Raw genomic sequence first — 18,638 nt, 5'->3', positions numbered from 1 at the left:
TTTTTCCAGGACTCCCTCCCGGCTAGCTGTGGTGCACTAGCCCCTTCAGGCTGTGTTCACGCAGCCAACCCCAGTCCTCTCCCTGGGATCCGACCTCCGAAGCCCGAGCCTCAGCTCCCAGCCCCTGCCCGCCCCGGCGGGGGAGCAGACAAGCCTCTTGGTCTGGTGAGTGCTGGTTGGCACCGATCCTCTGTGCGGGAATCTCTCCGCTTTACCCTCTGCACCCCTGTTGCTGCGCTCTCCTCCGTGGCTCCGAAGCTTCCCCCCTCCGCCACCCGCAGTCTCCACCCACAAAGGACCTTCCTAGTGTGTGGAAACACTTCCTCCTTCACAGCTCCCTCCCACTGGTGCAGGTCCCATCCCTATTCTTTTGTCTCTGTTTTTTCTTTTTTCTTTTGCCCTACCCAGTTACGTGGGGAGTTTCTTGCCTTTTGGGAGGTCTGAGGTCTTCTGCCAGCGTTCAGTAGGTGTTCTATAGGAGCAGTTCCACATGTAGATGTATTTCTGATGTATCTGTGGGGAGGAAGGTGATCTCCGCGTCTTACTCTTCCGCCATCTTGAAGCTCCTTATCTGTGTCTTTTAATTTGTGTATGTAGATCATTCACATTTAAAGTGATTGTTGATATAGTTGGATTAATAGTTACTATATTTGTAACTGTTTTCTCTTTGTTTCATTTATTCTACATTTCTTTTTTTTTCTCCACTTTTTCTGCCTTCTCTGATTTTGAGTATTTAATATGATTCCATTTTATCCCCCTTTTAATCGATCCATCATTTAATATATCAAATATATTTCTTTCCTCCCAGCTTTATTGAGGTGTATTTGACATATAACATCATGTAAGGTTAAGGTATACAGTGTAATAATATGGTATACATATATGTTGCAAAATGATTACCTCAATAAAGTTAGTTTAAAACATCCATCACCTCATATGGTTACAATTATTTTTTTGGTGGTGGTGGTAACTTTTAAAATCTACTCTTAACAACTTTCAAATATACAATACAGTACTGTTAACATAGTTACCATGCTGTATGTTACATTCCCAGAACTTATTCCTCTTATAACTGAAAATTTGTATCCTTTGACCACCTTCACCCATTTCCACACCCTCCCCCACCCCGCCCCAGCAACCACCAATCTGTTCTCTGTTTCTTTGAGTTTGGTTTTCTTGGGTTCCACATATAATTGAGATCATACAATATTTGTTTTTCTCTATCAAACTTAGCAAATATACTTCTTTTAAAAATTAATGGTTTCCCTAGTTTATAATATTAAAAAAAGTTTTAATTCATTTAAGTTCACCTTCAAATAACACAAAACTGCTTCACATATAGTGTATGTATTTTATTAAAGAGCATTCCCAATTCTTTCCACCCATCCCTTGTGACATTGCTATTATTCATGTTTTATGCATATGCTATAATCACCTAGTACGTTGTTACTAGGCAGTTATCAGTAAGATCAATTAAGAATAGGAAAAATAAATCATTTTATGTCTTCTTCATTTTTTCCTTCTCTAATGCTCTTCCTTTCTTTATGTATATCCAAGGTTTTGTCCTATATATTTTCCCTTCTGCCCAAAGAACTTCTTTTTAACATTTTTTTCCCAAGGTGCATATATGGGCAATGAATTCCTTCAGGTTTTGTTTGTGTGAGAAAGTTTATCTTCTCTTCACTTTTGAAGAACAATTTTGCTGGATACAGAATTCTAGGTTGGTGAGTTTTTTTTTTCTTTCAATACTTTAAATATTTCACTTCACACTCTTTTCTCCATAGTTTCTGATGCGATATCCACTGTAATTCTTGCATCTGTATATTAGTTTCCTAGAGCTGCCAAATTACCACAAACTGGGTGCCTTAAAACAAATTTATTCTTTCACAATTCTGGAGGCCTGAAGTCTGAAATCAAGGTGTTGGCAGGACCGCTCTCTTTCCCAAGGCTCTAGGGCAGAATGCTTCCTTGCTTATTCCATCTTCTGGTGGCTCCAGTCCTTGTTTTGGAGGACAGACATAATTACCATAACACAGTGCCCAGTAATCACTCAATAAATGTTAGTTCTCTCATTAGTATTTCTCTAAGTGTCTCTATCCCTTTTTGGACTTGAGTCTTCCAAAGCCATGTCTGGATGATGCACACAACACTTATCATGGGTGTTGTACCTAATGAGGACCCAATAAGCAGTTGTTAAAATGAATTATTCAAAAGGAGCTATGGCCAGTTCCCTAGTGGATCAACAGATTTGTGAATAGATGAGGATATGTGCTGAGCCAATTGTTTGTTCTTATCCAAACATATATCTGACTGTAACTAAACTCATGATTCTCTTAGGTTTCACAGCATTCTGTAGACATGGTATTATCTGAGGTATTCTGTATCTCATCTTATTCTTACAAAAACATTTGTCATTAGATTTAGGGCCCATCCAGATAACCCAGGATGATCTCATCTTCAGATTCTTCACTTAATTACATTTGCAAAGAACATTTTTTCCAAAAAAGTCACATTCACAGCTACTGGGGGTTAGGACTTATACATATCTTTTCGGGGACCACAATTCAACGTACTAAAACCTCTTTCTCTATAGATAAGATGTTTTACCCCTCATATTATCATTTATTTAGGTCTTGTTTAGTTTATATCTGCAGTGAGTTTTAGTTTTTGGTGTATGGTTTTTCTACAACTTTGGTCAGATTTATCCCTATGTATTTCATATTTTCTGATGCTATTTTAAAATGCACTGTTTTTCATTTCAGTTTGCAGTTGTTCATTGCTAATATGTAAAAATAAAAATTTTTTTTGTACATAGACTTTGTATACTGCAACCTTGCTAAATTCAAATATTTTTGAAGTTTTTTTTTTTAAGATTGATAGAGTATTCTACATACACTATTTTAGAGTCTGAGTAAAGACATTTTTACATCTCCCTTTGTGATCTGGAGGCCTTTTTTCCCCTCATGTTGCACTGGACAGAACCTTCAGTATGAAGTTGAACAACCCTTCCCTGCTCTGGGAGTGCACATCAGTTTAGATGGTAGTTTCCTGAATGCAAACACCCAGAACAACTTACAGCATGTGAATATTTGCCTCCTCACCATCTACACTGAAAAAACCTAAGCCTGGGTAATACCCTTTCTGAGTTGAACATAACCCCTCAGATTTAAAACAAGAGTAGGATACTCAGTAGGGCAAGTTTAATTCACTAAAGTCTTGACAGAATGAAGGCAGTGATTTCAGGCTAGAAACAGAACTGAGAAGAGCTACGTGGACATTGTGAAAATGAGGAAGAATGGAAAAGTCACCTGGTGGTAGCCAAGAAGTGAATGATCTTCAAGGCATACAAGGGAAATTTGTAGGAAGGAACTGAGACGATTCACATATCCACTGAGACTTACATATTAAATGTAGTCACATTATGTTGGAGGGATTTTAGGTAAACATCCAAAATAATAGGTCATGCATGGTGAAGGGTGGGAGAAAAAGAACAGAATGAACCACCGAATGTAGTAGCTGTGGTGAAAGTCTTGGAGGAAATACCCTCTCTGGCATGTCGGCTGTCAGAACTGATGGTGGGGAGATGAGGAAAAGTGGAAGGTCATTTTGGGAAGGCTCTTTAGAAGTGCTAAAAATAAATGTTCCCTTTCTGCAATTAGAGCATGTTGTCTTCCAGGGTCCCCTTACACCCCCATCCCAAGGTATCAAGAGTGGTGCTTTTTAATGTCCAAGCCACCGCAGAGTTACTATCGCTGGGGAAATTCCCTGGTGACTAAAGAAAGCCCAAGGGCATGGTTCTTCATTGTCTTAGGGAGGGATATATAGGGAAATGACAAAAAGTGTTCAAACATTCAGAGAACTAAAACATTTGCCATTTGGCTCTGGTGAAATATATAATCAGTTTCAGCATGCACCTGAAAAGGTAGAACTAAAACATTCATGAATCATCATTCCAAAGTTTTCATAAGTTTAAAAACTAAACACTTTATCCTACTGAATTGGGGAAGTCTTTAGTACTTCTTCAAATAATTTAAGATAAATAGTTTCACATAGTTATATCAAGCTAAGAAGCATGCTTAACAGTGGGAACCATGTTAATTAAATAAAGCTTAGAAGAATTAAATCTATTTACTATAAAAATGATGCTCTCACCTTGTAATATTTTTAGACAATTGAGACATGCTTCAAATAGAAAATAAAAGTCACATACATTCCCTTTCCACTCACACCCTCAAAGTTTACCACTGTGAACAATTTCTGTACATCCTTCCAGAGGATTTTTATGTGCATACTAACATTTATGTGAAAAAATTTTAATTATGTTACCTTGTTGGACTCACTTTTCTGCATCTTGCTCTTTCATTTAACATTAGATCTTGGACATTTTTCTATGTTAATGTATACTTTCTATCACTTTATTTTCATTGACTGAATAACATGGATCCTTAGGATTTTTCCAGGTTCTTGTATTACAAACAATATGACAATAAACATCCTTCCATCTTAGTGTACTTACATGACAGTTTTTGTAGGATAAGTCTCATAAATGGAATTGCTCAATCAAAAATGTATGTACATAATAAATTTTTTAAAATGTACACTTTATAATTTGTTAGTTACTGTCATATTTTCCTATAAAATGGTGCCAATTTATATTCTCACAGTGTTCAAAAACACTTGTTTCTCTTACATTCTTGCCAACACATTTTAATCTTTGCCAATATGACTGAAGAAGTATCTTAAGAGTTTTAATTTGCCTTTTACAATTACTAGTAAAGATTGTTTTAAATGCATTTTGGACAGTTTTATTTCTTATTCTGTAAAGTATTTTTCATTTGCTTGCCTATTTTCTATTAGGTTGTTTGTTTCTTTTCTTTATAGACCTGCAGTTCTTAATATAACATCAACAATGATAGGTAACATTTTTAGAGGACCTGACTACGTGCCAGGAATATTTTAAGCACTTTATATTTATTATTTTATTTATTCTTCACAAAAACCCAAAAGGAAAACAGTACATTATCTGTGTTCATCTGACAACATAACTGAAGTACAGAATGGTGAAGTAACCTGCCCAAGGTCATATAGTAAATCAGCGGTCCCCAACTTTTTGGCACCAGGGACCGGTTTTGTGGAAGACAATTTTTCCACGGTTGGGCGGGGTTGGGGGGGATGGTTTAGGTGGTAATGCGAGAGATGGTTCAGGCAGTAATGCGAGTGATGGGGAGCAGCAGGTGACGCTTCGCCCGCCGCTCACCTCCTGCTGCGAGGCCCGGTTCCTAACAGGCTTCGGACCGATAGTGGTCCACGGGCCGGGGGGTTGGGGACCCCTGTAGTGAGTGGCTGCATTGGAATTTGAGCCCTGGGAGTCTAACCCACAACTTACTCTCCTAATTGGAATTACATTGAATCTATAGATTAATTTGGCAAGAATTGATATCATTACTCTTTTGAGTCTTCCCCTGACCACTGTTCTCCATTTATTTAGATTTTTAAGATAACTTTCAATTAAAATTTTATAATTTTGTATATAATGGTCTTGCACAACTTTCACTGGATTATTTCTAGGTATCTAGTATTTTTGTTGCTAGTATAAATGACATTTAGACATTTTGATTGCATTTATAACTCTTCATTCCTAGTGTAGAAATAAAATGAATTTTTGTATACTGAAACCACTTTCAGCAGTGTAGCTGAATCCTTTCTTATTTACAGTGCTAGGAACTCTAGTGCAGTGTTGAATAAATAGGATGCTAGTCAATTTCTTAATAGCTAGACTCCCATGGATTCACAAGGAACGTAAACATATTAAAGGTATGGTGAAGGCTTGCAGTTAATACATCTGCTACCAGTTATATAGTGTTACTAATGTTTCAGTTACTATTCTAAGTGCTTTATAAGTGTTAGTTCATTAAATCCACCTAAAATTCTGTGAGACAAGGACTAGTATTACCTTTATTCTGTTGTTGAGAAATCTAAGGCACAGGGAGAATATGTTACCTGTTCCATGTCACATGGCTAGTAAGGGATGGGGTCCACATGGTGTGGTTCTAGAGTCCATGCTTTTAACTACTATGCCAAACTGAAACTTTTATTCGAATACATTTACTTTAAATAGCAGATGGAACTGTAATGTCACTTGACTATAATAAAATACAGTTAGTATGGGTTACATTTATTTTGAGGTTGTGAGGAAAATGCAACCATCTTAAATTATACCTATATGGAAATATAAAAAAGGTCCCCACTAGCTAGTTAATATCTCCAACTTCCATTGCCTTTATAATCACTTGCAGACAATGTGGGCTGGGTTCTCCAATAAGGTGAGCAATTAAATACCAAATGGCCATCTAAAGTACAGCAATGATCAAGGAATGGTGAGTAGACGGCTTAGCTGTGCATAATAGTGAATAGTGTATTTTTTCCTAGAGTTTGTAATCAAGACTTTTAAATACAAAGTCTGATTAGCGTAAGAAGACTCACACTGGTGTTTCTAAAATTGGTGTGAGATCACTGGCAGATTTTTTTGTTCATGTATAATTACACTTGGATAGTATTTCTAAGGTAGAGAGGAACATTTTCCTATCCAGAGCCAGTCAGAAGCGAAATGTCAGTGCCCCTGGTATGGATTCATTCCATTTGATACCTCTGTAATGGAAAGGTAAGTTAACAACAAACAATGTGAACTGGCTCGTAGGAGCTCTGAGCCACATGATCCATTTTTTTTTTTTTATAAAACTGATGAGTGACAATGAGTGGGTAAAAATAATGCAAGTTTTGTTTTGATACATTTCCTCTGTAAACACAGATAAGATTTCTACGTGGGTGACATTTGCTGTCATGGTGGAGTGTAGCACTTCCCAAACTAATCTGATGCTAGTGTCATGAGAGATGGCAATGGGTGGTCTGTGAAAAAAGGAATTTGATAATCAAATTAATTTAGCCTGTCTAACCTACCCTACAACACGATCATACTTCTGCCCTGTGTGAGATTATTCAGGACGTGGATACTTACGGTTGTCCTGTATCAGCCTAATTTCAGATATCCCTCTCTTTTTTCATCAAACTCACTTACAGTAAATATAACTTAAGAAAAATGAGTGTGTTCTTTGTATTTTTTAAAATAAATTTATTTATTTATTATTTATTTTTGGCTGCATTGAGTGTTTGTGTGCGCCGCTTTCTCTAGTTGTAGAGAGCTGGGGCTACTCTTCGTTGCGGTGCGCGGGCTTCTCACTGCGGTGGCTTCTCTTGTTGCGGAGCTCAGGCATGCAGGCTTCAGTAGTTGTGGCTCGCAGGCTCTAGAGCACAGGCTCAGTAGTTGTGGCGCATAGGCTTAGTAGCTCCACGACATGTGGGATCTTCCTGGACCAGGGCTCAAACCCGTGTCCCCTGCACTAGCAGGCGGATTCTTAACCACTGCGCCACCAGGGAAACCCTGTTCTTTGTATTTTATTAAGATATTTTTTGCCCTAGCAGAAAAGACAAACATGTAAACTAGCAGTAAAAATACTGTGTGATAAGTGATCGACTAAAGTACATAACCATATAAATATATAACAGACAAGGGAAACTTAAGTTTTCTGGGGAATTTGGGAAGGTTTCATAGAGATGGCGGCCCTTAGGTTGAGAATAAAAAAGATGAATTGGAGTTTTCTAGGCAGTCACGGGTCCTTGCAGATATATGGTTTGGTTAAGCAAGGTGGGTAGAGACAGAATCAGATTTAGGAGGAGGGCAGACAGGCGGCTGCACAGGGTGTCAATCTATTCTGGGCGCTAAAACATTAAAGTGTTAAATAGTAAATGAAACCAGTTAATTCATGCTTCTATCTACCAATCATTATATAACTGGCAAAACAGAAATCGGACCCCTTTTGACTGAAATATTCAGTACCTCAAGTAGAAATAAAAATACTCCTAGTGGTGCTGACTTCTCGTGGTTGAACGGTTTTCGCAACACACACGTGCAAGTTGCAGGTTCCAACTACAGGCAGGTGGCACAACCAAACCCAAGACCAGTCAGAGGACAGTCACCTAAATTCAGCAGCAAAGTATAGGACTATTTATTTGGAATAAGAAATTTCATCTAGTAGCTACATTTTAAATGGTTCACCATGCCTCCCAAGAGGTTGTCAGGATTTGGAAATTGTATGGAATAAATTAATGTCATAAATCCTTTACCTTAAACGTAAAGAAGCATACAATTTTATTATTAGAAAATTCATATCTTTCCATCCTCACTTGAAAAAATGAGACTGAAGAAGTATGTATTTAAAGAATATCGACTTGATTGGGTGCCAAATTAGTAGCCATCCGGGGAGTACCACTTTTTATCATTCTGGCTCTGAATATAGGGGAGTAATGAGAGATGAGGCTACAGAGATCAGCAGGGGACAAATAACTAGCAGAAAATATAAGCAACGTAAAATATAAAATTTATCTTATGTGTCATTGGGATCCACGGAAAGGATTTAACTAAAGGATCGGTGTAATCCCGTTTATGTTTCAGACAAATCACTCTGCTAGTCATGCAGAAGATAGCCTGAGCAGGGAGAGGAAGGAGTACGATTAAAGGCAAGAAGACTACCTAGGAGGCTGCTGACATAGTCTAGGTCTGAAATGATGAGGTATTGAGCTAGTCAGTACTTGTGGAAATGAAGAGGATATCAGAGATTCAGAAGCTTTATTAAGAGGCAGATGCCACAAGACTGATTGTCCATTCATTCAAAAAATATATTCATCTCCTACTTTGTGCCAGAAACAGCTAGAACCTAGAAATCTGAAGGTAAGTAAAACACAATCCCTGTTTTCAGGTGAAAGAAGTAGCAATGCATATAAATAATTATAAAACAGTGTGATGGGACTATAGTAAAATTATGTACGAGCTACAGTGGGGCATGAAGAGGAGGGAATGATTTACTTTACCTGGGAAACTTGAGGACGGCTTCAGAGAGGCGGTAGCACTTGAAATGAGCCTTCAGGAACATATAGGAGTTGGTTGGATGATCATGGATCATTCTGGTAAAATCATTCCTGGAAGAGGGAGCTGTGTGTGCGAAGGCTCATAAGTTTAAGAGAACATGCCCTTATTTGGTAATGAAACTTCAAGTTTTTCGATCTGACAGTGTGGGTGAATGAGGGGGTGAGGGATGCGAGAGGCCATAGCAATTAATAAAAGATAAGGGTGAAGAACTAGAATGGCTACCTCATAAAGTGCATTGGAAAACCACATGCTGATGAGTTTGGCTTTGTCCTAAAAAGGCAATGAGTAGTCATTGGAGGCTTTAAAACAAAGAACTGACATTGTCTCCATTGCATTTTATTTTTTATTCTTTTTACTCTTTTAATCGAAGTATAGTTAATTTACAATGTTGTGTTAGTTTCAAGTGTACAGCAAAGTGATTCGGATATATATATATATATATATATATATATATATATATATATATATATATACACACATACATACACACACACACACACACATATATATATATATATACATACACACACACACACTCATTTTCAGATTCTTTTCCCTTATAGGTTATTACAAGATATTGAGTATAGTTCCCTGTGGTATACAGTAGGTCCTTGTTGTTTACCTATTTTATATATAGTAGTGTGTATATATTAATCCCAACTCTTAATTTATCTCTTTAGAAATGATTCTGCTCTTTGAAACAGAGTTATGCGAACAAAGTTGATCCTGTTTTTTGTGTGTGTTTCTATGGTACCCACTGTTTTATCACTTATCAGACTTAAGTCAAACTGAAAAGGTTTGAATTCTGTGTCCATCAGCCACTTACCATTGGGCCAGTCATTTTACCTTGGGCCAGTCATTTTACCATAGGTTCTTTTTCCTCTTCTGTTAAATGGAGATACAGTAAGTCCCCTACATATGAATAAGTTCCATTCCAAGAGCGAGTTCATACGTCCAATTTGTTTGCAAGTCCAAAAAAGTTAGCCTAGGTACCCAACTAACACAATCGGCTATGTAGTACTGTACTGTAATAGGTTTATAATACTTTTCACACAAAAGTAAAGTACACAAAAGCACAACCACTTGTAGAGGATGCACGCACGTGACAATGTACGCCAGACACATGAACTAACTTACGTGATTGGACATGCGAACGCACGTTTGCATCTTTGAAAGTTTGCAACTTGAAGGTTCGTATATAGGGGACTTACTTATTGTATTAATAGTACCACCCACGTTGGGTCCTGGTGGGGATTAAAAGAGATAATATATGTGAAATGTTTGTAACAATGTCTTAAATACCATAACCACAAAACAAATAAAATACTATTTTTGTTTGTGTGTTTCTAAGACAATCTACCCTACCAGACTTTGACCTTTCCAAGGGTAAGAGTTGTACCTATTTTCGTGTTTCCTGGTATAGTGCATAGCTATGGTAGACAAGATGACATGCCACCCAGATCCCCCTTCAGTGAAGGACTTATTCCCCTAGCTGCTGGGAGTACTCTCAGCAGAAAGCCTTCAGTTGTCAGCCCCTTCAGGAAACATCTCAGCTACACAGAGCTGCTTTGTTCAAGGTCACATCCCTTCCCAAGGTAGAGACACAGTGAGTAATTGATTTAGAAATATACAGGCCTGGTGATATCCATTCTTGGGGATGGCAACTCTGAAGGGCAACTATAGCTTCAGAGATCCATGTGGGGTTGGACAAGGCTATCATTGGGCTGCATCATAATTTGAGATCTCCCACTGCCCACTCCTGTTTCCTTTCTTCTCCCTTCCATAGATGTTTATCTCAAAGGCACTCCTTAGTAAACATCCTGCACATTGACGTCCATCTCAGAACTGGCTCCCTAGGGAATCTAACCCACAACTGTGGCATTTGTAAGGTAGTCAAAGGTTAGTTGAATGAATGAATGGATGAATGCTCATTTCTTCTGCAAAATATGAAAATCATGGGCTTTGTGTGTTATTTAACCTTTCTTCCCTTCATCTTTATGGGGATGTAGTAAACAATGTGCTCTGTGAAGAGAATATATATACTCTTAACTATGTGAATCCAGGAATAAATTATACTCTGGCAGAGTGCAAACTTTCAATGCCAAAAGTATTTCTGTTGGCTTCTCTCCTTGTAATTAAACCATGTTCATCCTTGAGGATGTCTTAAAAAGAAATGCTTGGATTTTAAGAGAACACTAATACAATATGAAGGGAAGCTATGTTGATAATGTCTTTTTGAAGAGATAGCTAATGCAAAAAACTTTTAAAATATTACATAAAGTAAGTCAACTCAGTACACCATATGAAAATGTAATCTCCTGTTTCTTCGTGTTTTGTTGGTAGGAAAGAGCCTTTAGTTTCTTTACTTTATTCATCATGCTGTTGTATATAACAAGATATATATATATATATATATTTTTTTTTTTTTTAATTTATTTATTTGGCTGCACTGGGTCTTAGTTGCGGCACATGGGATCTTTAGTTGTGGCATGCAGGATCTTTTGTTGTGGCATGTGGAATCTTTAGTTGTGGCATGTGGGATCTAGTTCCCTGACCAGGGATCGAACCCAGGCCCCCTGAATTGGGAGTGTGGAGTCTTAGCCACTGGACCACCAGGGAAACCCTAATATTTTAAAAGTATATATATATAAAGAACTCAGTTCTACTGTCCTGTGGTGAATATCAATTGACCATAAATGCATGGGTTTATTTCTGGGTTCTCTATTCTGTTCCATTGGTCTATATGTCTGTTTTTATGCCAGTACCATACTGTTTTGATTATGATCACTATGTAATATAATTTGAAGTCACAGTCAACATACTTTTATTGCATATGTAGTTAGGTGGAAAAATAATACCAAAGACAGGGACCCATCCTTTCATTCATGGAGCTCACAGTCATTGGGACATGGAAAAGTAAACAGAATACTGCAATCCAGTATAAGAGGGACTATGAGAGAAGCTGGAAGTGAGAACAAGAGGCTTTGGTTGCTCACAACATGTACACCTAATTAAGAATGGAGTAGGGAAAACATGCTAGGGTAGCTTACTGGAGCAGGTGGTGATGACCAACCCAAGTTTTGCATGACCATTAAGACTGAATCAAGAAAAGAGACAGGGAAAAGGTTTTTCAGGCAGAGGGATCAGTATGTGCAAAACATTGAGCTAGGACTATGAGGGAGTCAGGATGGGAGTTCTGGAAGTAACAAAACAAACAAGAACTTCAATGGAATAGAAAAGTTTATTTTTAGTCCTAATGTGATATCTCATCACCTCACTAAACAATTCATTTTGGAAGTCACCTCTATATAGATGGTATATTTCTTTCACTTTATAACTCATACATTTCCCAAAAGTGTGATTTCTGAATGTTTACTATCAATTTTATCCATTTGAGAAATAACTTTCAAATGGTCCAGCTTTTACAAATATCTACATATGGAGATTAATATAGCACTGATGTGATAGTTTCACTACATATTTAGTACTGAAATTGGCCCAAGCCTGGGCTTTTCAAGCTGACTTTCTTCCCCATCCACCCTGGGGCCAGCATGCCATAGTAATGGAAACTTGCAGTTTTCTGAATAATAGCACATGGCAGCACCACTTAGGTAAGCACAGAGATCTCATAATTTAAAACTCATCACCCCCTTTCTAAAACACTTTCTATGGCAGCCCACTGCTTTTAAAAATAAAGCCCAATTTCCTATGTAAAGCATTCAAAACCTGGGACAAATTCACCCCAAACTTCTATTCCAGGCTCCTTTCCCTGCATTTTCCCTCCCCGTCACACCCTGAACACACCAGCCATGCCAGAATTCCTTGCCATTGCCTGAATATCATCTGTAGAGCTTTAGCTTTGCTCATGTATCCCTCTGCCTAGAATTCCCTTCCTCACTACACCCCACCCCTTTCTGGCTCCCTTCCGTAATATTTAATGTATCACTTTTCTTTGAGGAGCACTTATCACCTATTGGACAATGGTGATTACTACTGAGTCCAAAAGAACTGTGTTCAAATTGAAGCTCTGCCTTTTTTACTAGCTGTGAAACCATGCACCAGTTAATTAACCATTTTAAGGGACCTCTGTTCCCTCATCTGTAAAATGGGAATAATGATAATACCTCTGTCATAGGAAGGTGGTGAGGATTAAATGACATAATTACCATAACACAGTGCCCAGTAATCACTCAATACATGTTAGTTCTTTCATTAGTATTTCTCTAAGTGTCTCTCTCCCTTTTTGGACTTGAGTCTTCCAAAGACATGTCTGGATGATGCACACAACACTTATCATGGGTGTTGTACCTAATGAGGACCCAATAAGCAGTTGTTAAAATGAATTATTCAAAAGGAGCTATGGCCAGTTCCCTAGTGAATCAACAGATCTGTGAATAGATGAGAATATGTGCTGAGCCAATTGTTTGTTCTTATCCAAACATATATCTGACTATAACTAAACTTATGATTCTCCTAAGTTTCACAACATTCTGTAGACATGGTATTATCTGAGTGTTATGTGACTTCTTATGGCGTTTCAGATTATGAAATACTGTTAGGTTATTTTTTTGTTTAATAACAGAAGAATATTTGTAAGAAATTTCAAGTTTACATAAATTGATTCTTGTTTTTCATTTTTTCCTATATTTAGAGTTCACTGAGTGAAATAATTTCCTAGTCACAGTTGAATGGAAACCCATAGTCAAACTACAAATTAGAGTAAAATACTAGCTTCTTGATATATTTGTTCAAAATGCAATTTTCCTTTGCTCCCAATATAATTTACTAAGTGAGTACAGTCTAATTACATGTCAAATATTTTTTTCTCTTTTTGTGACACACTGAGATATTTTTCTACCGTTTAGTGATTATTTGAAATCTTGCCAACTAGGAATCATATGCCAACTGCTGAACATCCTACTCAGAGTCTCCTCAACACAAGAGGCTTAAGGAGTGCTGAAACATATCCATTAGAGGCGGATAACAGTCAGAGGGAGCAGTGTACAAATGGCTAACAAATGCTTAGAGCACAGTTTCAAAAGCACAAAGCCATTTGTTTTTCTTATCAAATTAAATATATTACTTGTGATATTCCAAAGCATCATTTAGATAAATGTCTGTAGCTCAGGGCATACTGTATAGGTCAGCACACCAGTATAGCCCTGTATTAGAAATGTATGTATTTACTTAAATTGCAGAAAGCAGAACAAAGGCACAGATACTAAGACATTCAGTAGTCTCTGACTCTCATACTGAGTTGGCAGTTTTGGAGGTCATTTTGAGAGGGTCTAAGGGTGAGACTCTCAAGTACGGGTTTGAATAATCCTGACAGATTCATAATGATTTTGGAATTTTAAGAGTCAGTTATTTCTAAAGTTACGTTGGAGGTTGTATTATTTGCTTCAAATTCCTCATCCTTCCATATGTCTATGGTGCAGCAGTGTCCTCCCAAACTCAAACTTGAGTAGGACTGTGTGATTTGCCTTGGACTGTAGAATAAGCTGGAAGTAACAGTGAGCCAATTCCAAACATAGCCCTCAAGAGGCTTGCATTTTTCCACTTGCTCTTTTTTGTTGTTAACATCTTTATTAGAGTATAATTGCTTTACAATGGTGTGTTAGTTTCTGCTGTATAACAAAGTGAATCAGCTATACGTATACATATATCCCCATATCCCCTCCCTCTTGCATCTCCCTCCCACACTCCCTATCCCACCCCTCTAGGTGGTCACAAAGCACCGAGCTGATCTCCCTGTGCTATGCGGCTGCTTCCCACTAGCCATCCATTTTACATTTGGTAGTGTACATATGTCAATGCCACCCTCTCACTTCGTCCCAGCTTACCCTTCCCCCTCCCCGTGTCCTCAAGTCCATTCTCTACATCTGCGTCTTTATTCCTGTCCTGCCCCTAGGTTCCTCAGAACCATTTTTTTTTAGATTCCATATATATGTGTTAGCATACAGTATTTGTTTTTCTCTTTCTTATTTACTTCAGTCTGTATGACAGACTCTAGGTCCATCCACCTCACTACCAATAACTCAGTTTTGTTTCTTTCCACTTGCTCTTGAGCCTCAGCTGTTGCTGGAAGAACGTGGCGAGCTCAGGATAGCCCACTGAACCCCAAAGGAGGGTGAGAGAAAAGTGACGCAGAGTTTCTACCACAGCTGAGCCGGGCTTAGATCAGCCAACTCCCAGGTGTGTGAACAAGCATATCTGACGTTAGCAGAGCTGCCTAGTGTATCCCAGACTAGATCAAACAACCACCGGATGTGTGAGCAAACACATCTGAGATAAAAAGAGCTGCCCAGCTGAGCTCAACATAGATAAACCAACCCCTAGATGTATGAGCAAGCAAAATTGAGATTAGCAGATCTGTCCAGCAGGGTCCAGCCTAGATTAGTTGACCCAGTGTTGTGAGCTAAAAAAATACTTATCATTTATGCCACTGACATTTTGTAATTGTTTACATGTTACTGTGGCCATAGTTAGCTGATAAGTTGTATACAGACATGTAAAAAGTTTTGTAATATTATGTCATAACAAGAACTCTATTATCATGAGCAAAGACCAAACAGATTTATAGGTTATTACACAGATGTACCCAATCAGAATAATTTTATTTCCATCTCTCAGCCTGTCTACTTATTATAACTCTAAAGCCTAGCTATATTCTTTAATAAAAGTTGATTGTCAGGAATTAAACCAACTAAGATAATCTAAATTCACAAAATCTGCATCTAAATTCAGAGAGCAATATTTATTCTTTTTTAAAATCCCATTTTAATGTACCTAGTTGTTTATATGAAAGTAATTCTCAAGCGTTGGGCCTTGGATTTCTCAGGGAGAGGGTGTATGGAGTTATTGCAAACGGTCCTGGAAGCCATATTTATGTACATGTTCACACACTAACATGCAATTAGTATTTTACATGAAAGGGCTGGGAGTGACCATCAAAGAGTGTTTCATGTAAGGCAATGAACAAGCCAAAAATAAAATTAAGAAAATTTCACTCACAACAACATCAAAAAGAAAACAAATGCTTAGGAACAAATTTAACAGAAGAAGTGCAAGTCTTGTACCTGAAAACTGTAAAACACGGTGCTTCCCTGGTGGCGCAGTGGTTGAGAATCTGCCTGCCAATGCAGGGGACACGGGTTCGAGCCCTGGTCTGGGAAGATTCCACATGCCGCGGAGCAACTGGGCCCGTGAGCCACAGCTACTGAGCCTGCGCGTCTGGAGCCTGTGCTCCACAACAAAGAGAGGCCGCGATAGTGAGAGGCCCGCGCACCGCAATGAAGAGTGGCCCCCACTCGCTGCAACTAGAGAAAGCCCTCGCACAGAAACGAAGACCCAACACAGCCAAAAAATAAATAAATAAATGTAGTCATTTAAAAAACAAAACAAAAAACTGTAAAACATTGTTGGGAGAAATTAAAGAAGACAAATAAATGGGCAGGCATTCCATGTTCATGCATTTTGAGTTTTAACATTAGGTGGCAAATTGATTTATAGATTCACTGCAATCAAATTCTCAATTGGCATTTTTGCAGAAATTGACAAAGTATCCCTGAAATCCATAGGGAAATGTAGGGACCCAGAATAACCAAAACAACATTAAAAAAGAACAAAGCTGGAGGGCTCACACTTCCCAATTCATAAGTTACTACATTAGTAAAGACAGTATGGGAGTGGTGTACAAATAGGCATATCAATTAATGGCACAGAACTGAAATTCTCAAAATACCTTTACATTTATGGTCAATTGATGTTTGACAGAGTTGAGAAGTCAATTTGATAGAGAAAAGATAGTTTTTTCAACAAGTGGTCCTGAGACAATTGGGTAGCACATGTAAAAAAAAATTATACCATTACTCCACACAAAACACAAAAAAGTGATTCAAAATATATCATACCAAAATGTGAGATATCAAACTATAATACTTTTGGCATAAAATCTTTGTGACCCTGGATTAGGTAAGCACATAAATATGACACCAAATGCATGATCCATAAGAGAAAAGATTGATAAATTGCACTTTACATAAATAAAAAGTTTTTGTGTTTCAATAGACAACATTGATAAAATGAAAAGGCAACCCACAAACTGGAAGAAAAACATTTGCAAGTCTTATATCTGCTAAAGAAGTGGTATCAAGAATAATTACTCATATCTCAATAATAAGAAGGAAATGCAATTAAGAAATGCTCAAAAGATTCAGATATTTCAGCAAAAAAGATATAGGAATGGGTGAATAAAAACATGAAAAAATGTTCAACATCATTACTCATTATGAAAATGCAAATTAAAATCACAGTGATACACCACTAAAATGCAAACCCTAGAATGGTCATACATTGCTGGTGGGAATGTAAAATGTTGCATCCACTTTTAAAAACAGTTTGACAGTCTCTTAGATAGTTAATCATAAACATACCACACAACACAACAAGTCTATGCCTAGATACCTATCTGAGAGATATGAAAACATGTTTCCACAAAGACTTGTGGGGGAATGTTTACAGAAGTATTTTTTCATAATAGCTACAATCCAAATATCTATCAATTGGTGAAAGGATAAACAAAATGTGGTTTTATTGCAAAACCATTCATCAATAAAAAGAAGTAGACTACTGATACATTCCACAACATGAATGAATCTCAAAAACATAATGCTAAGTGAGAAAAAGCCAAATGCAAAAGATTATATATTGTATGATTCTATTTATATGTAATTTCCAGAAAAGATAAATCTGTAGAGACAGAACATTTCACTGGTTGCCTGGGGTTGGGTCTGGGGGTGGGTATTGACTACACATGGACATGAAGGAACTTTCTGGAGTGAAGGAAATGTTGTAAAACTAGACAACTCTGTAAATTTACTAAAATCATTGAAATCTATACTTAGAGTGGGTAAATTTTGTTATATAAACTATACCACAGTAAAGCTATAAAAAATGGCAGATGAAAACATGTGATTATCTATGCTACTACCTTAAATCCCATTAAAAACAACAACAAAGAAATAAGACACGTATAAACCATAACCACAAAGAGAACAGGAGAGAAGACTACAGCACGAGAGATAAATAAACAAAAATCTGAAAGATCTACAGTAGATAGAAGATTGGTAAATGACTTAGAACATAAAGAACTGAAGCCTAAGTAGCTATAGAGGGGAATAACGATAAGACCTGAACTAATCTTTCTTTGTCAAACTTAAGCAAGACTTTGATTGGAGGTCCCGAGTACCACAGAAAGCATGGGTAAAGTTGAGGTGATATGAAAGCATACGAACTAGTTAAAAATCTAAAAAAAAAATGCTGTTTAGACTTCCTAGTCTCCTATGTCAATTTGTGTAGCCCCATGTCTGTCCCAACAAATTGAAATGACATTTATTTTCTGGAGAAATTATACATGCTAAAGAGGTTCTAGACTGTCTGGTGTGATGTTTAATCATTGGTAAGGTTAGAATATTCCCCATTAATCCAATATCTCAAAATATTATGGTGAATTTTTAGCATACGAATAAAAGTCATGGTTCAGTATAAACTGAAAAATAAATTTTTTCTGTGACTAAAGAAATAGTGAAATTAGATCATCAATGGAGAAATGAAAATTTTTTTGGAGATAGCCTTTATCAGATTGAGGAAGTTC

This window comes from Eubalaena glacialis, chromosome X (genome assembly GCF_028564815.1).
Source record: "Eubalaena glacialis isolate mEubGla1 chromosome X, mEubGla1.1.hap2.+ XY, whole genome shotgun sequence".
Classification (NCBI taxonomy): domain Eukaryota; kingdom Metazoa; phylum Chordata; class Mammalia; order Artiodactyla; family Balaenidae; genus Eubalaena; species Eubalaena glacialis.
This window is presented reverse-complemented; position numbering follows the sequence as displayed.